This window comes from Triturus cristatus, chromosome 7 (assembly GCF_964204655.1).
Source record: "Triturus cristatus chromosome 7, aTriCri1.1, whole genome shotgun sequence".
Lineage (NCBI taxonomy): Eukaryota > Metazoa > Chordata > Amphibia > Caudata > Salamandridae > Triturus > Triturus cristatus.
Genome location: NC_140590.1, coordinates 212,183,341 through 212,197,487, shown reverse-complemented (window position 1 = coordinate 212,197,487; position 14,147 = coordinate 212,183,341). Strand labels below are relative to the sequence as shown.

The window sequence follows — 14,147 nt, the reverse complement described above, 5'->3', positions numbered from 1 at the left end:
CCATAACATCAAGTTCCACAAAAATGTAAATTAGCACCAACATCAGCATCTGCATTAACACCAACATCAATTTAGACAATAAATATTTTTCTGCATGGGGATGTTACTCCTTTTCCTTTCCCATATGCTGAATATCTGTTTTTTCCCTTTCAACATCATAACAGGAGCATCTTTATTCCGGAATGGGTTTGATTTAGTCTATGTGCAGGCTCTGACCTGGAGCAAACAACCTGATCTCAACTTTCTTGCTGTCATTTACTTTTACTTTGCAACTTTACGATTAAACAACTTTCATTTTCTCCTGCCTGATTTCCAAGATTTCCAAAATTATGCTCGGACAGCAACAATTTTAATATAGTATATAGAGGGCCAGTCTTTGTGGCCCAGTGTTGACATTTGTAACCTCAAGAGCTTCAGATCCACTCCTCTCCTTGTACCTCCATCGCACACGCAGGAGAAGAGAAAAGGAGGATCACAGCATGTGGACCCCCCCAGCTCCCACGGGAGCAAGCTGCTCCGGCCTAATGCCGGCCGCTTCCGTGCCTACTGGAGAAGGAACCACAACCCTAGGGCCTCACCACAGTCTCCCACAGTACTCCAAAGGCCGGGGAAACTTGCCCTTCAGCCTTTTTTATCCTATCCTAGGGCTCGAACATCAAGAGCCCTGCAGGAGTTTTGGGTAGTTAAGAGCCCAAAGCCTTCTTTCCTTGCCTCTCCAATCCCCAAAAGCAGCTAAGGACTGTGAATGAGATTGGTGTACAGGCCGGGCAGGCAAATAAGGGAGTAAACAACCAATGGCAAGTAAGTAGGTGGGTGAGTAATGGTAGCCAATTGTTAGAAATGTGATTTAGGTTGGCTAGGGCTTGCACCTAAGCCAGGCAGAAACCACCACTCTAGTCAAGGCAAGGGAGGTACACGCTGAAGATAACCCCTGCTCACCACCTTGGTAGCTTGGCACGAGTGCACAGGCTTATCTCAGAGGCAATGTGTAAAGCGTTTGCGTAACACACTCTCACAGCAGCAACACACCAGACACACCACAAAAGAAACTCCACACAAGGTTATATAATAAATAGCTTTTGTATTACTCATAAACACATTAGAAGGTAATCACATATGTACACTGTGCTACCTGGCACTAAATATAACTTTACAGGAGATTATATACATGACAGGGCCAATCGGGCCACTGTCCTAACCATTAGAATGCAAGTAGTGAAAATAAAACAACCAGTACCTACTGGTATCAGCACTTAGCCTACATCACGTTACATTAAGCATAAACCACATTATACATTAATCACATTAGATCAACAGTTCACCATAGTTACACAACCATGGTGCATACATCACCTTACGGCCTTGCACTCCACCGGAACACAAGGTGAGCCTAGGCCAACTTGGGGGCCTGTCTGGGCTGTCCCGTGTGCCCTTTGTCCAAATAGTTGGGGCTCTCTTGGCTGCTGATGCAGCACTCAACTCTTGGCACAATCCTCACAGGAGGGGAGGGGGGTGCAACTCGCCCTTGTCCTCCCTCACCATGTGCCCCACGTTGCAGCTGAACGCGATCTGGCGGTGCAGCTGTGTAGAAAAAATAGGCACCAGCAGGATGTCTCTCAGGACCCACTCACCGGGGATTGTCTCCTTTGTCAGCCGGCTCGTAGTAATGGCCAAAGTTAGGCACCAACTGTGTACCCTGCAGGCCCCGCTCACGGGCCCTCTTCTGACCTCGCTCGGTCCCCTCGCTGTGACCGGTGATCTCTGGGGACCCGCTTCTCCCTCTACAAGATGGGGGGAGGCGGGAATGGGAAAAATGGAGCCTGCGAGGCTCCGACGCCTCTCGCTGCCACACAGACTTGGCAACGTGGGGGGCTCTCCTCGGACACGGGAGCCCCGCCTACCAACAGGCACTGACCTTGCCTGAGTTCCGCTCCTGCTGCCGTTCCTTCGGCCGGCACCCCAATCAGGCAACAATCGCCTGATTGGACTGGACGGCAAAGAACACTGGGTAGGCTCCCGCCTCAAGGGTGTTTAACGGCTTCTCTCTCCTCTGGCCGCTCGCTTCCTGGGATGTGGTCCCCTCTAGCTCCGCCCACAACCAGGCACAAGCTTGCCTGACTTCCTGCCTTACGGATCACGGGGCAGAGTCTCCATTGATTCTTGCAGCCCTCTACAACAGCGCAGCAGCGCCCGTTCTCGGCATGCTGGAGCTCAGGGAGCTCAAGGCTTAGGGAGATGGGAGAAGAAGCACACTCTGCGCACGGTGCAGAAGCCCCCCTCTGGGTAACCGGCTCCGTAAGCCTGTAAAAGCAATGTGCTCCGCTCCAGGGCAGAGACTGCATAGTACCAAGCTCTCTCCCTGCACTTAGCCCCAGGAGCAAAGATTGTGGAGCGCTTCACCAACGCTAAGCCCAAAAACTCGCAAAGGGCAGAGCTGGACATAGGAACAGCAGGCAGGCCAGCAAGCAGGGACCCTAAGTAGAGGAACAGTTCCTCCAACCCCTCCCCAGCAGGTAACAGCCTGGTCCCAGGCGGCGGTTCCTCCTGGCAGCCCAGCAGCCTGCTGGCTACCAGTTCCAAGTTGCACCAAGCAGCACTTTTACATGGGGTCACAGCCCCAATATTTATACCTCATTTGTCTTTGTTCCTCCTCCTGGGACTGGACCTAATACAAACCAGTTCTGGGGGGGTACTCGAGCATTTCTTTTCAGTGCTAACACACCCTCATTGTTAGGTTAGGCTCTGGCCCCAGACACACCACAGGGGGGCATAGCCAGCATTTTACAAGGCTGGCACCGACCTGTTCAGGGGCTGCTACTACCACTTTTCTAAATGCAGAGCTGCCTATTCAGCCTAGCACTGAGTCACCCAGCCCCTCTGGCACCACTGCCCCTCACCAGCCCCTGTCACTCCAGGACCAGACATGCAATACACATCAGGCAGACACAAAGACACATAACACAGAAATGCCCACTTCTAAAAGTGGCATTTCTAAAAAAGTGATAATAAATATGCACACACCATTACGCAGCATTTATTACCACTATTCCAAATATACCAAACTTGATCACCGTACGTGCTCTGTAACTCCATTCTAGGACTTAGGGCAGGGGGAGGGGAAGGGGTAGTTTTAAAGGGGTAGTTTTAAAGGCAGGGCAGGTTGTAGGTCTCATTGTGGGGGGAGCGAGGTAGAGGGATAGAATATTAAGGATTAGGGCGGGGAGGTGGGGGTTTGAGTAGTGGCAATCTTAACCATGCATACCCCTTACCAATCATTCCTTTACAATGAAATTACATTTTAAAGGCATGCATGGCATAGGAATGCGTGGTTAAGACACAGTTGTGGTTTGGGCTGTATGGTAGAGACATGCGTGTTTTAGCCATTCATGCCTCTGTCATACCACCCACAGAAAAGGTACAGGACAGGTGGCAGGAGGAGCACTGCAAATTCAGTTACGAAAGCAGAACAGGTACAACACTGGTGGCAATGGTTCAATATTCCTTACACGCAGAATAAGTACAACTCATAAACAATGGAAGCGTCTCTTCCTCACAGAAAATGTACAGATGGAGTAACTTGGGTGGTTCTTACCTCTTCTTCATTGAACAGGTACAGCATAATACTGCGGTGCTAGCAGCCCTTTCTCACAGAGCATGTACAGCTCGGAGCATGGGGTGTAATGCAGGCTCCTGCAGCACCTGTAGGATGGGGGAGGGGCAACCCTTCAAGGGGTCCCATGCAGTCCAAAGTCAAAGAATGTATGTGAGGTATGAGAGGCTCATGGTCCCCTCATCACTTTCCTCGGGGGGCAGGGGCCAGGGAGGTGGGCATCATTTTGTGCTACATCACTGGCTAGGACAGCACCAGTCCAAAGATCACTCCCTCTGGGACAGGTAAAAAGCGGGCAACAGTAGTGCAAGATTCACTTCCTTACAGAATAGGTACAGACTGACTACAGCAAAAGAAGATCGCATCTCCCACTCTGGGCTGCCTCAGTGCAAGCTTCGCTTCATCGTAAAACAGTTACCTCACAGCAGCAGCAATTCAAAGATCCACCCAAAGCATGCGCAGGGTCCCCGTCAACAGTTACATGTTTACTACAAGCAGATCTCAAGTGCTTGTGCTGAATCCAGCAAAATGAGTGTAGCTGGGTGAGTGAATGGAGGAGTGAGAGCTGCCACCACTCTCACTTGGATCCTATTTCCTGTTCGTCCATTCTCTTGCTGTCACTCTGGCATGCCTCCTGCTGATGTTTCTGACGTTATGTGAAAGTCCGCTGCAGCTCCCTGAATCCTGCTCCTGCTACTTTAACGCCTGTTGTCTTAGACTGAATTCTCGCTCCTGTAACTTCCTGGAGACTGGACTGCTGCATTCTCTGCCAGTCCATAGAACTGCAGATCCTATCATTGTATAGTGCTCTGCTGCTGTCCAAGGCCGGCTTTAATGCTGCTGGCGCCCGTGCAGCAAACCCCCCCCCCCCCCCCCCCCCCCCAAGACCACCTTCTCTACGCATTTCTTCACAACTCCCTACAATCCTCCAACGGCTCCTCTCTTCATCGCCTCTCTGTTACAGTATCTAATTTATTTTATAGCGCTATTCAGTGTAGGGTGTCAGAGCACTTTACATCACACACTCATTAACCAAAACCATGAATCATACAAGTACGAAATCAATGTACAGTAAATATTACATAAGACAATGATGGGTGTAGGAGTCTCATGTCATCCATACTGGGAGGCATTATATGGTAAAGTACTTGGTCTGATCTAAATTATCTAACAAGGTGTGGTGGGATTCGCTGTGTTAACATCATAAGTTGAATATTATGTATAATATTCAATGTCTATCCTCTCATAATGCCCAGTCATTATGGTTACCTCTTACTACATATCTTAACCAGGTTGATGGTGCCATGTTAAATACTATTCCTATATTTTCTGCAATCTTTTATACTCCATGAACCTTTTAATTTCTGTCGTTCACATGAGAACGGTATTTTCCTTTGTTCATATATAGGATGTTTCTCTTTTTATCCTGTCCAGGTCTCCCACCCCTCCCCCTTTTTTCCTCCCTTCCCTTGCAAAATTTGCAAAGACTTTAATGTTTCCTTCAAGGGTCTTAATATTTATTTATTTATTTAAAACATTTATAAAGCGCGACTGTCACCTGGCAGGTATCCTGGCGCTGGTAGCTACTCTTGTGGTTTATTGACGGGGGGGTACTGGAACTGAACCGTTTTTTTTTTTTTTTTTTTTTTTTTTTTTATAGGGGCAGGGGAAAGAGCCAAGTTTTAATACGTTTCCTGAAAGGGAGGAGGTGAGGGATGTGGCGTATGTCGACAGGTAGACTGTTCCATAGCTTGGCTGCAGCTACTCGGAACGATCTTCCTCCCATCCTGGCCCTCTTGCAGCTAGGCACTCTCGCGAGGCAGGCAGTTGTGGACCTGAGTGTTCTTGTGGGGGTATACTAGGAGAACAGACGTTGAAGAGGTCTGGGTCCTATTCCGTGTAATGCCTTGAAGACCAGGCAAAGGGCCTTGAAGGCAATACGTTGCCTCAGAGGCAACCAATGCAATTCGGCCAGTGCGGCAGTGGCCGAGGATCTCCTGGTCCATCCCAGAGCCAGTTTGGCTGCTGCCGACTGGACACGTTGGAGTCTGTCCAGTAGTGTCGCAGGGGATTCAAGCAGCAGGGCGTTGCAGTAGTCAAGGCGACTAAGAATAGTACACCTGACTACTAGAGCTCTGGCGGAGGATGGGAGTAGAGGCAAGACTTTGCGCAGTGAGCGCATAAGGCCAGAGCACGTTGCGACTGTTCTAGCGACCTGTGTTTCCATGCTTAATTGATGGTTGAGCATGACGCCCAGGTTATGAACGGTGGTAGCTGGTAGGGGGTTGTTGGAGTTTTCCGGGGGCCAAAACTCAGCGGGCAGAGGGCAAGGTATGCGACTCGATGGGCAGTACATTATCTCGGTTTTCGAGGAGTTGAACTGGAGTGAGTTCCGGTGCAGCCAGTATGCCGTGTCTCGTAGGCAATCATGGAAGGCTTGCAAGGGGATGGAGTCTTCGCCTTCCCACGAGAGAAGGAGCTGAGTATCGTCTGCATAGTACAGTATACAGTATATTAGCTGGTGATTGACTATTAATATAACAATGTATCTTTGTGTTATGCTGTATGTAGAGACATTAAAGTCACACAGTGGTTGGGGTTGGTTGCTCTAATAAAGAAATCTCTGTAGCAGCAGTAACCAACTGAGTTATCTAAAAAAAAGCACAAATCTATTATATGCATGTAGCACATTATGCTTTGCAGCAGGTACATTAATCCTCTGTGTTAAAATATGAGTCAAACTGCCCATAGACCAAACTCGCATCTATTCTGCAAGTACATTAATTACTAATGTTATCTTGTCATTTTTAATGTATAAATTGCTAGTCACTTAAGAACTCTGCAGCATGTGCAATTTGACCAATAAAGTATTCCAAACTGCAACGCCCCCGTGGAGCTTGGCGCCCAGTGTAATGGCACCAATCGCACAGCCTTAACACCAGCACTGCTGCTGTCAGGTCCTGCCATTCTTTATATGGTCACCCTGAGCCCTCCGGTCACTTGCTGCGCTTACTGGGTACTATCCGTGTCTGCACCTCCTGAGACTGAGCCAGCACGCAAGCGCTGCTCTGGTGAGAAGTTGTGGCTAGAGTACGGAGGAGAAGCCCCACCCATATTTTTAATTGGCTTGTGTCTTTGTCCTTCGTAAACGCTGGAGTTGGATTCCTTAAAAGGCTTGTTAGTCCCTCCTTAGTACGGCCATGTTGTCATTTGTATCCTCCCATGGTTACTGGCCCCTTTACTTTGTTGTTACATGGTACATGTACTTTTTTTCTTTATTGAGCTTCTCCTACATTAGGCAGGAGGACTTGCTTCGCTTACATTCAGCGCGCCATGCCCGCTTTCCCTTTCGAAGCAGCCTGGATAATGGCGGCCATTGAGGGGAATACCATAGGTCTCGCATTTAACTGCGAAACCTATAACATTGCAAATATTTTTTGTTTTCATGGTCGCTTGTGACAGACTACCTGTACCTACGACGCTGCTGGTTTAACTGTGGATTCAGCAGATACAGCTGGTGTTGCCCCGCAGATAGTTTCGCTAGTCTTTGGCTGGTTTGTCTAGTTGTTCTGTGCTGACCCGTTATCATCCAGATTTGTCCCTTCTGTTCCCCCCGCATGACTCAGGCTTCAGTGGAGGGCAGAGTGAGCATGGCCTGGTCTTTCCGGGCTACCGTAGCACAACACTTCCTGCCGGCCTGGGTGCTGCGAGTTCTACTGGGTCAGCTGTCCAGGGATAGAGGGAGCTAGAGCCACTGACCACCTGACTTCAAGTCTGGCTGCGTCACGGGCTCAGCGGGACACAGGAGTGGGGTTCATTCTCGGCCCCGGAGGCTGCAGGTGAACCGGCCGGCTTCTTGCGACTGGAGGCAGTGGAGAGATTGGTGGACAGCAGGCTGGAGAAGAGCTGGTGAGACGCGATTCTGTCCGAATATTCTGCAGCTTCTAACATATCCCCTCTTGTGGCTCCAGTGACTGTCCCTCACACCTGCTTCCCCGCTTGCGCAGACACCAAACCCCTCTTTACCTGCCACTCTTTCGTGTTTCCCCACCTCTCTTCCCTGCTGCTGACAGCATCTCATGCCGGGAGGCTCACCCCTAGAACTGACAACCTCCCGTCCGTCCCTCTTGCTGAGAGCATCTCCTCCTGCTGACTTACAGCCTCTCCAACTCACAGCCTCTCCAACTCACAGCCTCACAGACAGAACGGCCCTTCCACTGACTACCATTCTTTCACAGCCTCACCTCCTCCCGCTGACAGCCTCGCCTTCCACTGACTATCCGCCTCTTTTCCCTCCTGCTGACGGTGTCTTTTCCACCTGTCAGATTTATTTTTCCTACTGTCCGTCTCTCCGCTCGCGAACTCACAGCCTCTCCTACCGTGAATCTCATTCCTATCAGTGACAGCCTCAACTTCCACCTGCTGAGATGCTCACCACTATCACAGCCTCTCCTCCCTCTTGCTGACTGCCTCTCCTGCTGACGGCTTTTCATTCCTCCTGCTGACAGCCTCTCCTCCCTTGCGCTGACATCAACTCCTCGCTTACTCACAGCCTCTCTTTTCTCCTGTTGACAGTGTCTCTTTTATCTGACTGACGGACATCTCCCTCGACTCTCCTCCCGCTGACTCGCAGCTTCTCCTCACTCTTGCTGAGAGGCTCACTTCTGCCACTGACAACTGAGAAGCATCCTTCTCCTTCTGAGAAGCATCCTTCTCCTTCTGAGAAGCATCTTCGCCCTCTGGCTCATGGTCTCTCCTCCCTCCTGCTGCCAACCTTTGCTGCTGTCAGGCTGACTCCCTATCCCTCCTCCCTCCTGCTATCAACTTTTTTTGTTGCCAGGCTGACTCACAATCTCTTACAGCCTGCCCCCTCCTGCTGACAACCTGTCCCTCTCCTGCTGACAGACTCTCCTCCCTCGCGCTGACATCAACTTGTCGCTGACTCGCAGCCTCTCTTTCCTTCTGTTGACAGTGTCTCTTTTATCTGACTGACGGACATCTCCCTCGACTCTCCTCCCACTGTCTCACAGCCTCTCCTCCCTCCTGCTGAGATGCTCACTCCTGTCACTGACAACCTCTCCTCCCTCCTTCTGAAAAGCCTCTTCTCCTCTGGCTCATGGTCTCTCCTCCCTCCTGCTGCCAACCTTTCCTGCTGCCAGGCTGACTCACTATCTCTAGCAGCCTGTCCCCCCTTCTGCGACAACCTCTCCCCCTCCTGCTGACATCCTCGTCTCCCTCTGGATAATGTCTCTCTTCCCCCAACTACTGACAGCCTCACCTCCCTCCTGCTGACATTCTCATCCACCTGGTTGACATACCCTTCTTTCTCCTGCTATCAAGCTCTGGTGCCCCTGCTGCTGGCAGCTTTGTGCTGCTAACAGCCTCGGTGCTTGCAACAAATGAAGGCTTCTGTGTGCTCCCTCTGTCTGCAACTTGTTTGCGTGCTGTCCGTTGTCTAACGCCCCCTTGTACTAGAGGTGTGCGAGCCATGTAAAGCTCAAGCCAGTGGCCTGGCTCTGGCTCAGCTCGAGGTCCTCTTGAGCCCTTGAGCCCAAAAGAAGCCGAGCTTTAATGCTTCCTCTGTCTGTCACGCACGCTCTACCACCATGCGCCAAGAATTAAAAACAAATCCTAAACCTTTGGTGTTCAAAGAAGAGAAAGAGGTTGCCATCTGGTGGGGGAATTGCACATTGTAAAACCAGAAAATCTGGGACCAATCTTGGCTTTACCAAGTGACCAAATTCTGTTATCTTGGCAAATATTTGATTTTACAGAGCTTCCTTTTTCTTTGTTATCGCATAGGATAATATGCTGTACAAGAATAATCTGATGTATTAAGGTGAAAAACACTACTTCATGTCAAAGAAATACCTTTTTTCATTTTAAGGAGAGTATCATATTTTCACTTCGTTTATCGCATGATTTAGATGGCAACTATTTTCAGGGCTCAGCTCGTGCACAAGCTCTCAGAGCTCAGCTACACCCTTGGCTCAGCTCTCCCTGTTAAGTTGTTGGCTCGCCGCAGCTCCTTTCTGGCTTCCACTTTTTAGGTCGAGCCTGGGCAGTTCATGCGCTGCTATGCGAGCCATGCTGTATTAGAGTATGCACTTGAAGCCCCGCCCACTCTGCCCATCTTTTTCATTTGTCATTGTCCTGAATAAATGCTGGCTTCTGATTAGTCAATAGGCTTGATAGTCCCTCCTTAGTACCACCCTAGCTTCCTTTGTAACCTCCGATGAGGACTGGCCCTTTTACTTCGGTTGTTACACGGTACCTCTTATTTCATCTGTAAAGCACTATTTAATGAGTTTCTGGTACTGCAGTCACAAGTGCTTTTCTGCAACATTCAGCTCGCCATGGGCGCCCTCACCTTTATTTAGTACATATGATGTGTTGATGCCTGCAACGGGTCACCATAGCGAGAGCTGCGATTATTCTGCAGTTCATCTTTAAAAAAGGCGGTTGCATGTCTTTAAGCTATTACCATTGTACACGACAATGCCTTTTATTTATGTTTTAAAAACCAACACATAAATAAAAGGCATTGTCATTTCCAATGCCAATAGCTCAAACTCGCGTAAAGGTGAGACCTGTTGCATTGCAAATGCTTGTTCTCACTCACTGCCACTTCTGCTGTCCTTACTTTACCTCGCAAAACCCACTTGGACTTGTCACACACCCTAACCTGCCTGCCTTCTCCCTGTCGTCTCTGTGATGCCCCCCACTCTTTCTCCCACGCACATGCATTTCACTTTCTTAAATTAGGCGCACTCTTGCACGGAGGGCAGCGTTTCATACCTTATCGCCAGTGTAAATGGTGAATTATTTTTCAAACGTGCAACGATGAGGACAAAGTTGTGTTCCACAAGGCAATGCCGGCTTAGTAGATCCTGCCGAATGATGACTGCAAGAAACAAGCATTTGCAATGCAATAGGTCTCGCATTTGCGAGAGTTAGAGCTATTGGCATTGTAAATGGCAATGGCTTTTATGTATGTGTTTTGGTTTGGAGTGGAGTGGATTGGATGTATGTGGTTTCGAGTGGAATTATGTGTGTTGAATTGGAATTATTTGTTGTGGAATTTAGGGTGAATTGTGTGGTATGCAGTGTATTTGTGTGAAAATTGTGTGTCATAGTGTGCAGTGGAATTATGTGGATAGTAATTATGTGGTTGTGACTTGTGAGTGTACTGGAATTTTGCGGAGTGGGATTGTGTCACGAAGTGTAATTATGTGATATGGTTGGGTTGTGGAGTGGTATGTAGTGTAGTTTAATTATGTGGTGTGCTGTTGAATTTTGTGGCATGATGTGGAATTCTGTGGTGTGGATTGGATTTATGTGGTGTCTTACGTATTTGTAATTAATGGTGGCCCTGTCTGCCTATTTTCAGTAGAACACATGCTACATTATACCACCGCCTTTTGCCGGTGTGGAAAAACTCACCTTAGTGAAAAATTATATGTTGTGTGTGCTATAGCAAGATAATTCAAAAAGAAAGAAGGGACATTTCTTTTTTTTTTTAGAGAGCGATGTATTTTGGGAAAAAGACGGGTTCCGAAACCGTAATTGGCACACTTATCTTCTAAACACCACGAAGATGTGTGGCGCAGGCAAAAGCTATAAATAAGTGCCACGATGCTTAGAAAGATTTCTAGTGCACGTTTAATTTTACTGGTGCAGTCTCAATGTACCAAAACGCTGACAAAAAGACAGCCCAAAGGAGGACACATGTATAAATAATTTACAGACTGTGTAAAAAAAATGTCCTGAAAACAATATACAATAACTTACGTTTTGAAGTTATCCAAGGGGGGCTGGTAAAGGTGGACTTGTGTCACAGCCGGGATCCACAAGTCAGCATGCGGGGATACTTAATCACCGACTTGGTAGGTCAAACCAGTCCAAAAGGGCAGGAAAAGAATGCAACTTAAAAACAGAGCAATGAAAAACGCTTCCAACCTAAAATAGGGAGCTCGTGTTTCATAAAATAATGATGGAATGTAGCGGGAAGCTTAGAAAGTGTGAAGGAGCGACTCACTTAAGGCGCTGTATTGGAAATGGCAAAAGCTAAATAAATCAGTATGCGGTGAAATAATTAAAAATATATATACTTTTTGTTGCTCTAGCTGTCTAGAGATTTCAAACTAAAAAATGTTTGTACTGCAATTTAGCACATATTACATGGGGACAGGTGAACAAGGAATGGGATTTATTAAATAGGTAGCTTAGAAAGTGAATTCTCAAAAATATGTAGGATGGCGAAGGGTCAAAATATATATATATATATATATATATATATATATATATATATATATATATATATATATATATATATATATATATATATATATATATATATATATATATATATATATATATATATATATATATATTTTTTTTTTTTTAGAAGTCTGATAGTGGCAGCGGTGAGCCAAAAGCGTGATATGAAATCTTGAAGCGCATGGCGATTAACTTTGGATGGGACACGTTGGCGGCCCGCAGGCTTGTAGATGAGCTCTGCTCTTCATCATGTCTGTCGCTGCTGCCTGCCCGCGAGGTTACTGCCAGCAGCTACAAGTAAATGCATTCAAACATATACACAAGACACCCGCACATACATACATACAGGCGGGTGCGCAAACACACAAGGTAACATGCACGCAAACACACACCAGAAGCTCAAACATATGCAGAACACACACACACACACAGACGTGTCACACACACACAGGACAGAAGCCAGTGATAAAATAACAAAGCCTCGTTAATAACTGAATGGTCTTTTAACGACCTGTGAAGTACTCAGGTGCGGCTGGCAGCTTAAAAAATGTCTGTGTGCGCCTTCGAAGCTATCTCAGCTCGGGCTGACACGACGGGGCGGGAGGGGGGCGCTGAAGCCTGTTGAGCCCAATGGGCGTTGCGTGCCTGAGGGGTAGGATTACATGGAAAGGGGGTGATTTAAGAACAGAGGTTGAAAGAAGTTAAGAGTGACGAATAGAACAAGCGCAGCCCTTACATGGAATTTCGAATGAAGGGGAGATGTCAATACACCCCAAGGCTGGCATTGTGAGCAAAGTAAACACACACTCGGCCACTCACGTAGGAAACACATGTTACCTTTTATTGCTGAGGCAGGAGCCACACCAGAGGCACCAGCCGTACAAAGTGCAACAATCTGGGCACAAAGCCTCTCGTAGTGTGGCTCCGCCTCCAAGAGATTTTAGGCAAACACCACCTGTAAGTTTTTTAAGTGCATTGTTCAGTAAACAACCACCCGTGAACATGCATGAGGAAAGGAGCGGGGTCTGTTTACCTGGCTCCGTTTCTTCTGTCGTTCGCCGCTCTGCCATGTTTGTAATGTTTGTCTGGAGAATGACGTGGAGCTGACACAGAGAGGAGGGCGGCCGAAAGTTTCGCGAATGGTCTGCTGCAACAATAAAGGCGCTTCACCAAGGTCTGAAAAGCGCCGCTGATTTGAAATAAATAAAGGCGCTTCGGCATGCTGTATGGGGAGGCGGGAGGGGTCTGAAAGTGCAGCTGATGTGAAATAAATAAAGGCGCTTCGGCATGCTGTATGGGGAGGCGGGAGGGGTCTGAAAAGCACCGCTGATTTGAAATAAATAAAGGTGCTTCGACATGCTATGTGGAGGCGGCGAGAGGGGTCTCAAAGCGCCGCTGATGTGAAATAAATAAAGGTGCTTCGACATGCTATGTGGAGGCGACGAGAGGGGTCCGAAAGCGCCGCTGATGTGAAATAAATAAAGGTGCTTCGACATGCTATGTGGAGGCGGCGGGAGGGATCTGAAAGCGCCGCTGATGTGAAATAAATAAAGGCGCTTCGGCATGCTGTGTGGGGAGGCGGGAGGGGTCTGAAAGCGCCGCTGATGTGAAATAAATAAAGGCGCTTCGGCATGCTGTGTGGAGGAGGTGGGACAGATCCAGCATGCTGTATGGGGAGGCGGGAGGGGTCTGAAAGCGCCGCTGGTTTGAAATAAATAAAGGCGCTTCGGCAGGCATGCTGTATGGGGAGGCGGGTCGGGTCTGAAAGCGCCGCTGGTTTGAAATAAATAAAGGCGCTTCGGCATGCTGTTTGGAGGAGGCGGGAGGGGTCTGAAAGCGCCGCTGATATGAAATAAATAAAGGCACTTAGGCATGCTGTGTGGGGAGGCGGGAGGGGTCTGAAAACGTCGCTGCAACAATCGTATAAAAGAGTTCTCCACAGCAACACATTAAACATACAAGCGGACCAAAACAGTAGTTAGGCGCTGCTGCTTCCGGACTAAACGGAAGTCAGTCTCACATCAACAGCCACTAAAAAGCCAGATGACAACGGCTATGCCAAGGTTAAACTAATGGCAAGCAGCAACAGAAATACCGGGCAGTGGGCGGAGTTTCACCCAACATTCTAATTACTTGATGCCTCGGAGAGGCAGCGCATGCGCTGCCCTTTGCGAGACCTAAAAAATGTCTATTTAGTTGTGAAAAAGAAAACAAATAATGGTTTGCAGACATTCACATACTATTGCCCCTTGTGCTG

The 14,147-nt window shown here is 48.2% G+C and overlaps 1 protein-coding gene across 11 annotated transcripts in view; it reads left to right on the top strand.

Annotated features, from left to right (window-relative positions):
- Window positions 1-14,147, top strand: part of LOC146809242 (B-cell receptor CD22-like) — a 481,112-nt gene that overhangs the window by 242,313 nt on the left and 224,652 nt on the right. The window lies entirely within an intron of this gene.